The following is a 9,684-nucleotide window of genomic DNA, read 5'->3' on the forward strand; positions in this document are numbered from 1 at the left end:
TCACAATCATCAACTCAGTTTGTACAAAGGCCAATGGTGCATATGGATTTTCCGGGGTCACATCAATGCACCTGAGAGCTTGAGCTGTTAGGAAGTGACTGGAAATTCAGGAAATCTTAGGACAGACTTCAGAATTTATACCCTAAAGTGTCTAATACATTGAAAAAAATCAAGTCTCTTATTGCATTAATTGGACCAATTGAATTTACACCACGTGCAAATCTGCCTTTGAAATACAGCTGAAGCAGTTTAGAACCCAAGTCCACTAAGCTGCAGCTTACAAGCGGCACTGCTAAATCAGAAGAGCTGGCTTGCTTAGCGAGACTTCCCAAAGCATTCATTAGCAAGTCTCCCAACGGAGCTGCATGAGGAAAAGCATAATTAAAATAAAATGCCATAGAGGAGTAGACTGTTCGCAAATGAAAATGCAAAAGCAGGAATTTTTCACTTTCTACTTCCTCTGCAACGTTGGCAGTTCAATTTGACTATGAGGGAATTGTTTTCTTCATACAGGTTTACAGAACTGTAAGCTCTGTATTGTAGCAATTAAATTCTTCCTGTGTCCAGACCCGAGCAGTCTTCTGCGGGAGCCAAGCCTGACAGTCGTGTTGCAGCAGGTGACTCCAGCCGATATCTGCTCCCACTCCTGTAGACCAGCGTACACAACAAGCTGCGAGTGCAGAGAAATGTTACTGCTCAGTGTGCCAAACGGGACGCCGACTGAGGAAACCGACACCAGAGGGAATAAGCTCAAACTCACATGGTCTGAAAAAAAACACAAATTAGCAACAAACAGCATCCTGCAATCGCTCCACTATTGATTGCACATGGAGCTGGGACTGAGCCGGGCTTGCTAGCCAGCCGGCTCCCGGTAATCATTCCTCTACTTTCAAAAAATGTCATTAGCTCCTCAGGCAGCCACATCTCCGCTTCGCTCCCTGCGCAAACTGCTGCTTTACAGGGGTGATAAAGATGACACAGCTGTTTGAGATTTTATTTCACTGGCTCTGACAGAGGAAAGCTGTCAAAATACAGAGGCCAATCTCTGAGGATGTTCAGTGGAACATTTCTTGGCTTCATGATTGACACCAATAAAAATAAAAAAAAGAGACCAACTCTGTCAAAACGTAAACTTTAAAGAAAAGAAGAAATGTGCTTGGGTGCCATTGAATGGTAATTCTGGCTAGAGCCTTGCCTATCCACAGTTCCTTATTTTCTTCTTGTGCCTTTTCGGTATTTCTCTCCCTCTCTCCTGGATGCTGAAGAGCCACCCAGTGTAATGCAGCTTTGACAGGGCTCTGTTGAAGCAGATTCTTTGCTAGGAGTGTTGAGTGGAAAAAGATCAGGGCATTTTCTTTGCTTCGATCTGACATCCTTCAGAAATACGACATCAGTGCGAGTGTGGTCATGACAGCTGGAACCCAGCTCCACAGCTGTGTGTGAAGTCAACATCCTCGCGCAGACGTGTTGGAAAATATAATGGCATTACCTCTACCTCTTTCGATTCTTTCCGAAAAAGTACGCAACGTATGCTTCAACACCCTGCGTCAGAGCCAGACAGCAGGCCCTCCAAACGATATTCTCCGATGGTCTGTTAATAAATCCACAGTCACTCTGGTCTCTTGACAAGCAGGGGAAGAAGCCCTAAGCCCATCTCCACACGCGTGTGACTGCAGAGCTGACCGAGACCTTCCGCCCCCAGTCACAGAACCTCCGAGAGAGAAAGAGGATTTTTGTTTTTGCTCAAAGTTGCTTGCGGCCAACCAACCCAGATCCAAGAGCCCCCAGTCCAGAGATTTACATTCAGGCTCAGAACTAAATCTCTCCGAGGGAAAATCCATTTAGCCATTAGTCAAGCCAGCTGCTGGCGAGGAAAAAAAGTCACAGAGTACAGTGCATGTGAGACGGAAGGGTGTTTATCACACTGCAGACTTGAGAGATTTAAGACTCTCACAGCAGGGATGTGGATGCATGCTTTTAGGACTTCCTTAAAAAAAATCCTCATGGATGTTTGTAATGGTTTAAGTTTTAGTCCAGAGGATGGATAATCACCGAGGTTTTTCAAGGCACAGGAAAGCATATACAGTACATGCAAAAGGAAACACAGCATAAGTGTGAAAAAACTGCAAGGGAACTGCAGGACATGTATATTGAACAACTGTCACAGGGGAACTAGAGGAAAGAACCAGGTGCAACACAGTGAAGTGGCTTCCCGGAAGACAGCCTACAAGCCAAGCCCAGTAGAGACACTGCAGGACAGGGGACTGAACCAGGCACAGAGGAAACCCACAACCCCATGGCTGAAGCCACGGGAGAGCTGGGCGTCCAGACTCACCCGGATGGCACCGCCGTCAGGGGTACACCTGCAGTCCCCCCTCACCCCCCCCTCCTGGAGAAACGGGACGTCCATTGGATCAAATTGATGTCCCAGCTTTCACGCTTCTAAGTGGAAAACCCAGCCGGAAGTGTTCACCTCAGCAGACTCTGCTGGCCTGATCAGTCACCCACTGAGGGCCGCATGCTGCTTACCTGTAGAAACCCACCACGAGACCATCAAGGAAGATTGCTTCTGCAGCTGCAGGTTGCCAGTACTCACTTAGTGCAGCTCCTGTGATGCAGCAAATACTAGGAGGCAGATATTTAGGCAAAGAACTGTGACATTTTTTGAAGGTCACAAAAATAACCGTACAAGAGGCCTCCTATACATGCATTTAAGAAGAATTAGTATTCAGTACAACCAATTACTTTAGTAACTTCTGTCTTGTAAAACGAATGTTTTTCACATGTTCCTAAAGATGATTAAGACCTCTTCCAGAACTGGATTTCAAAAGCAGATTGTCCCATAAATCTCACACATTGTTTAACACGTACTACAGGCGACGATCCTTTCAGCTGCGCTACAAACCTCACGGAAATGTGAGGCTGGATTTGGAATAGCATCAGACAGCACCAGAACCGCATGCCTTTCATGATAACCCCCCAGAACTCCCTACATGAAGCAGGTACCAGATACATACACGCGTGGAATCACATCGCCTTCCCTGTTGTGACAGGAGAAAATCTGAGTTTCACTTTTCAAGGGGCGCTTTGGCAGTTTTGAAATGTTAATTACGTACAGCACACTGTCACTGTTTCAAGTAGCAATTCACAGGGCCACTTTAAACAATGACCTGACGCCAGTACGTGAAACCTAAGTGAATTCAAGTTGTTGTCACAGTGTACTGAGAGAATAATTCTCTTCTTCATCTTTTTTTCTAGACAGTCGGCTGCATTGACAGATTACCCATCCTGGTGTGGACATACTCACAGGAGGACATACTCACCTCCGAGTGGAAGAGGTTGCCTGTAAAGTTTACTGGATATTCCAGTTATATTCTCACACTCGGAGAAGGACAAGAACACCTGCAGGTATAGCTGTAATCGGCGTACTGCCTGCCCATGTCAGAAACTGTCCCAGCAGCCCGGTGGAGCAGGGCAGGTGAGCTTCGTAACGGACAGGGTGTGAGCCCCGCAGAGGAGGCTGCTGGCCCGGGAACAGCTCGGGTTTCTGGCTGGAGCAGACCTATGAGGACCGCTCAGGCTGTTGGACAGCATTCCGACAAAAATCCTGGAAACCACTTCAAACAGCCTCCCCTCCGAAACGGGCCTGTGCAGAGAGCAGAGGATATGACTGCATCGCCGCTCTAAATGAAAACATGTGGCTCTTTTCCGAGATGGAAGCAAGACTTTTTATTCTTGGCGGGGTTTTTTTTTTGTTGTTGAGAAATGTCAGGTTTCCTATAACTCTGACTGCTGTTTTTTTTCTGTTGTTCTTTACATGAAAATCCACAAAAACCACAAAGAGGAGTTTGGTTTTTTTTAGGCATGCATTTGCCAAATAAAAATATTTATAAAAGCAGGTGTAGTATATGCACTTTTTGAAAATATTAAACAATAGTGTTACTGCTCATACAGTACATCTTATAATGGTGGGATGAGCAGAAGCATTTTTGCTACAGGCCAAAACTGGCTTTTGCAAACACGATTAGGAACATAGGATCATTATTTGGCAATTCAGCCACCGTATCTCAACCTTCCAAAGAAAATAAATGTCCTGGCTTTTTAAAAGCTCATACAGTGAAACATACAATACTCTTCAAGAAGGCTTGGTGAGCCTTCCAAGGCTTTTGGAAGCGAGTGGAGGCAGAATAAGACATCTACACACAATGAAGTCCTTAACTTCTATCACTCAAGACACAATTTCATTTAAGGCACCTTTATTGAATCTATATACTGTACATGCACTTTGTGACAGTATGTAAAAAAAGCTTTTCAGACAGAAAATTGTAATATGCCTTGGAAAATCAATTAGAGTAAAAAAAAAAAGCTTTTTCTACATAAAAATAATTTAATTATGATTTGATTATATTGTATGATGTTTTAAATACTGTGTATCTAGAAATATAATAAACATATTGAACTACTGAATATTAATCTTATGCAAATACCAAAATACTGAAAGCATTTTTCATAGGTTTTCAGAAACCTGAGGTATAAACATTTAGCAACATCCACACAGGTTGTAAAACAAAAACTCCAAAACAGTGAAGATTTCACACTGAAAGATATCTGATCAGCCACAACTGCAATCAAGACATCTTAAATCTTTGGATGTTCTGTTTACATTTATTTTTTTTCAAGATGGTGTTAAAAAGAAAGAAAACAAGCTTGTTTGCCAGGTTTAGTCATCACATGATTTGTTTCTGGGTGTCACGAGTTATTTTGGACAGCTCGCAGTGTCATTTGGCAGTGAAACTCAACTTTTGTTCACATTGATCGTGCATTCGTAAAAGGTTTTCTTTCTTCAGATCTCTTTAAGCAAATCGAAATTGTATTTTATGCACCAAACCTAAAACTTTCTTAAATGTACAGTAAGTGCAGACCATATAGCCCTAGCAAGCTATAGAAACTAACCACTGAATCATAGCACAGAGGTCACGCACTGTATGAGAACGGCGATAGTTTTTGCTTGCAGCTAATTGATACAAGGACTGTGTATTCTCACTTTTGCTCACACCTGGTTACATTTTCATACAAAGTGTTTCTTAAGAAAAGCAGAGCATTTGCTTTGACAGCACGGCTGGTCAGCTTGACCCACGACGCTGTAAGTAAGAAGTGCTTCCTGTTCTCAGTTATAAATGCACCTCCACACAGTTTGGGCTTAGGTTTGATGGCCGGTCTTCTCAGAGCTACTTTCTCATAACTGTCAAAAACAGAAAAAATAAATCAGTGCCATGTTTTAATACACCCCTGCATCCGCCTCACCAGAGGGGCACCCCCCTGGAATTCACTTTCAGAAGACACCTACATAAGGATGAGACGGACAGATTAGTAGCACCAAACCAGCACTACGGATCCAAGCAGTAAAAGCCTCCATATAAAGTTCAGGATAGGTGACCTGGGGTGGCAGGAGATGAAATAATGAGATGTGATAATTCTCATAGAGCAATTTGTTTTGTTCTATGCAGAAGAGAAGGCTGCCAGACAGAAGCACTTACTGGCAAACAGACAGGTATCTTGTTGTTGCAGATGAGACTCCTGTATCACGGCAACACGTTTCCTTCCCAAGGGAAGATCTGCTAGCCCACTGGGCCGGACAGCTCAGGCCACGTTCGTTCCAGAAGTTTAATCATTACCACCAGAGACTGAATCCCAAATCAAGGAGCAATTATGTCTTGGATGAAGAAAGAATACAGAGCAGCTATCAAGTACGAATGGAGAGAGAATAACATGACGTTGTCCACAGAAGCACAGAGGGGTATCAGGCAACAGAAGCTGGCGGAGAGGTAACAATCTTTGTTTTATGGCTCAGGCTGATTCTGAAGCAATGTGAAGTCGAGCTTTCATAGCGGAGTGCAAACTCAATTTACCTGTAGAAATCATCCCGCTGGCTGCATGCTAACACTGCTGTCGTGGTTAAGGGAGACCTCCCCTCCACATCGGAGGCGACCCAGAACACCCTCATTAGAACAAACAGCATCCAGGTAAGACCCACCTGCAGCTCATCGGAGAGGCAATTTGCAAGATTTCACTCCACCAGCAAACCTATCATTAGAAAACTCAGCGTGGGTGGTTCGCTGTAATCTCTCCCTGGCAGGTCTGGCAAGGACGTTTTCATGTTACTGTGTTTTTGTTTAAAACAAAAACAATGTTCTCAATAACTGACTCGAATAGACTGTTTTACTGTTTTTTTAACAGCTTCAAAACCTTTTTTTTCCACCATTTACTCAATTTTAGCTTCCAGATGTCTCCACCAACGTAGTGGAATAGAAAAAAAGCTCCTGTTTGTAATCCATGTTATTAATTACTGTAATTAGTGAAGTAGTTAAAAAAAATTGGTTAGCACCTCATGCTGTAACAATTATTCTTTACTAGCAAGCATGTGTTCTCTGGTTTATACAATCGCAATATTCTCAGTGCGTCATGATCATTAGGCCTACTGTAAAACTGTATTCAGACACTCATCAGCTGTTCAACACACAGAACAGAGAAGAACTAAAACTCACATTGCTCGTCTTACAACATGCCAGTCACATTCCTCCACAGAAGGATATGTTCATTTAATAGGGGATTTAGCAAATTCAAGTGTTGACGTCACCTCATACTGCAGTCTGTATCATCACTGCTTAGGGGCTCCTGCTGCTCTTCAAATAGGCAAATTTGTAAATGAATCTACCACTAAGCTTTTCACACGGCGAACGGCAGGCAAGACATGCCGATCTGCTCACCGTCCTTCGAACACTCCGATGCATCGGCCTTGCGATTCCCTCTCACAAGTGCAACGTAACCAGACGAGATCCTGGAGTTACTAAAGCCTCAGCTGCTCTCAGCCATGAAATGACCCATCGCCACTCCTGCCCTTTGTTACAGTTGTACAAAATGGAGCTCAACCATCTTCTCAGCTGCATTTTAGCTGGGAATGTGTTCCCGTTCCATTTTCCCAACTCTCTGAAGATCCTCTGCAGTTCTGAGTCCCCGTGTTGCATCACAGCTGCATAACTCCTGAACGTTAAACTGCATCACCATTCACTCACAAGAACGCAAGAGCTGTGTAGCAAGCAAACTTTAAAACTGCACAAAACAAACTTGTGGCGGGGAACAGCCCAGCTCTGAAACAGGGGAAAAAAAAAAAAAGAGATCATGGCTCTTGTGAGCATGGAATGGTGGGGACTGTGCAGCTGGTGCAAGACAGAATCTGTGCACTTCGGAATTCAGCCCTAGAAAGAGCAACCAGATGCATCCCCAGAACATTTAACACTTAAATTCTTGAACAGAAAGACTACGAGGAGACACGATTTACACATGGAAAATCCTCTAAGGCACTGACAACCCAGTTCCAACCGTGAAACACCAGCCAGAGGCCACAAGTGGAAAGTACACGGAAGGGCATTTAAAAGTGAGAACAGGAGGCACTTTACCCAGAGGGCTGTGGGAGGGGGGAACAAGCGGCTGAGTCATGCTGCTGAAGCCAATAACCTGACTGCTTTCAAGAAACAGCTGGAAGGGATCCTGGAATCAAATACCTAACGACAAACAAACAGGTTAGAGAGGCAAAATCACCTCCTTGCTTGTAACCTGTACTGTATGTTCACATGAGAACTAGAAGTAAACTATTTTACTATGCATCAGCCAAGTATATTTGACTTCCCATGAAAAAGAGGATTCCTTCGTTATGTCGAATGCATAATGAACCTACCCCAGCCCAGGAATTTCCAGAGTCGCTTCAGCTTGTTCTTCCTAACTGTGGTTCTCTGTATTTTCAGAGCATGTGCCTTAGAAGCGGAGAACTGGCCAGAACTAAATCCACTAAGCATGGATCCTGTGAAGCAGGATGACTGAAGAATACCTCCCATCTTTTACAGGCGAAGAATTGGTCCTCTGAAATAGGAACACATGCTGCTGACTCGGTCTTCACGAGATCAGCCTCATCTTCAAAACCAAGTGCTCCTGATTTTACAGGCCTCTTCAGCTGAAGATCACCTACAGCTGCACTCCTTTCACTAAGAACTGGCCCAGTGTAGTAACTGAAAGCTGGGTTAGAAAGAAAACTGCTCCCTGCTGTTCTTCAGCTTCAGGGAAATAGACTTTTGAGCTATACAAACAGCAGATCCATGAACATTGCTTCATTTAAAAATATGTAGTACCAGAATTGCTACACCAGAGAATGGAAAATAACATTAGGGGATAAGTAAAATAAGACCTTTCAGGCTTAAATTTGTTTTTTCTGTAACCCAGACAGCAGAAGGACATTACGCAAACGATAGCGTTTAACCTCAGTTCCAACCAATGTCAAGTGCAATTTTTACACGGTTCAGGTACAAAGCTACAACAGCTTCCCATATGTGGGGAAAGCTTTTTCCAATTTTATTTCTAAAGAGATTAACTCGGTAATTTGCGCTTTTCGACATCTATAAACAGTCTCAGAGGGCGGAAAAAAACTATTCCAGACACCCAAACACAGTTCTCTTCCAGCTATGCAGTGTATTTGTAACGGATGATCTCATATAAACTCGAGTGTGCTGTTAGTTCACCATGGCAACAAGGCCATGTGTTGGCAAACCATTCAGGGAATTGTAACAAACCCTTTAAGTCATGCAAGGAATTACTTAAAAATATTTGCATGTCATCTATCAGCGTCATAGCTTTTTAACTGCAGACAGATTCCTTTCTAAGCACCAGAAAACCATGTTTGAATAACTATTCCTTTGAACTCCTCGATAAATGCAGGAACAAGATAAGGAAAATGTGCCAATATTGAAGATTTAAGTCTCATTGCAAAAATACTACACCGATTTTAAGTTTCCTACTTCAAATACGGATATTAACATGAAGCCACATTTCCAGATATCCCAGGCGTGCTTTAGGACCGATGTCCTCGGTCCAGGTCCAAATAAGCCACCACGGACCTAACTCAGGTTAAGACCGGACCGAAAACCCCATAGACACACAGACACCGATTCCTGGTGGTCTAATTTATCCACTGCACTTCTCGCCAGGATACAAGGTGTTTATATAACCATAACCTCATAGAAGAAGGCCATTAGCAAAGCACGTGCATCCGAGTGTTTTATCCAAGCTGAACACTCTGGAGAACAAAAACCAGCAGACACCAGGCCCTACAGGCAGAGCCCAGGAGCCCCGATCCACAGGGTTGTCAAATTCCCACCAGGAAGGCACAGGTGTGAGGGGGACTCCTGGATCATCAGCGCAGGCCTCACACTGCGCCAATCCAGCCCGTCTCGTCTTCAACCACCGATGTTGGACGTTCCTTCCACGCCCTGCCTCCACGTGCAGCACTGGCCGCTTGAAAAAAATAAAGTTGGCTTAACCGTCGCTGGCCGAAGGACTTTGAAATTATATTTCTGTTCACAGCCGTGATGTTTATACAGACCCATCTTGTTCCTCTCCCTGCGCACCGGCTTTTGGACGAGCTTTGAAAAAGCAGGAAGCCATTTATCTTGCAGAGAGATGGCCAGCTTCCATTCACAATACAAGATAGTTTTCAAGCATCTGCTACAGAAAAAAAAAAATAGCAACACCACAAACCTGTGGACGCATAGACCGCCGAGCAGAAAGAAATGCATCATGTTGTACTTGGTTACAGAGTCTAGATTAGCTGCAAACTACATTACAGTACGTAGAAAA

Source organism: Lepisosteus platostomus, chromosome 23, assembly GCF_059453375.1.
Source record: "Lepisosteus platostomus isolate fLepPlt1 chromosome 23, fLepPlt1.hap1, whole genome shotgun sequence".
NCBI lineage: Eukaryota > Metazoa > Chordata > Actinopteri > Semionotiformes > Lepisosteidae > Lepisosteus > Lepisosteus platostomus.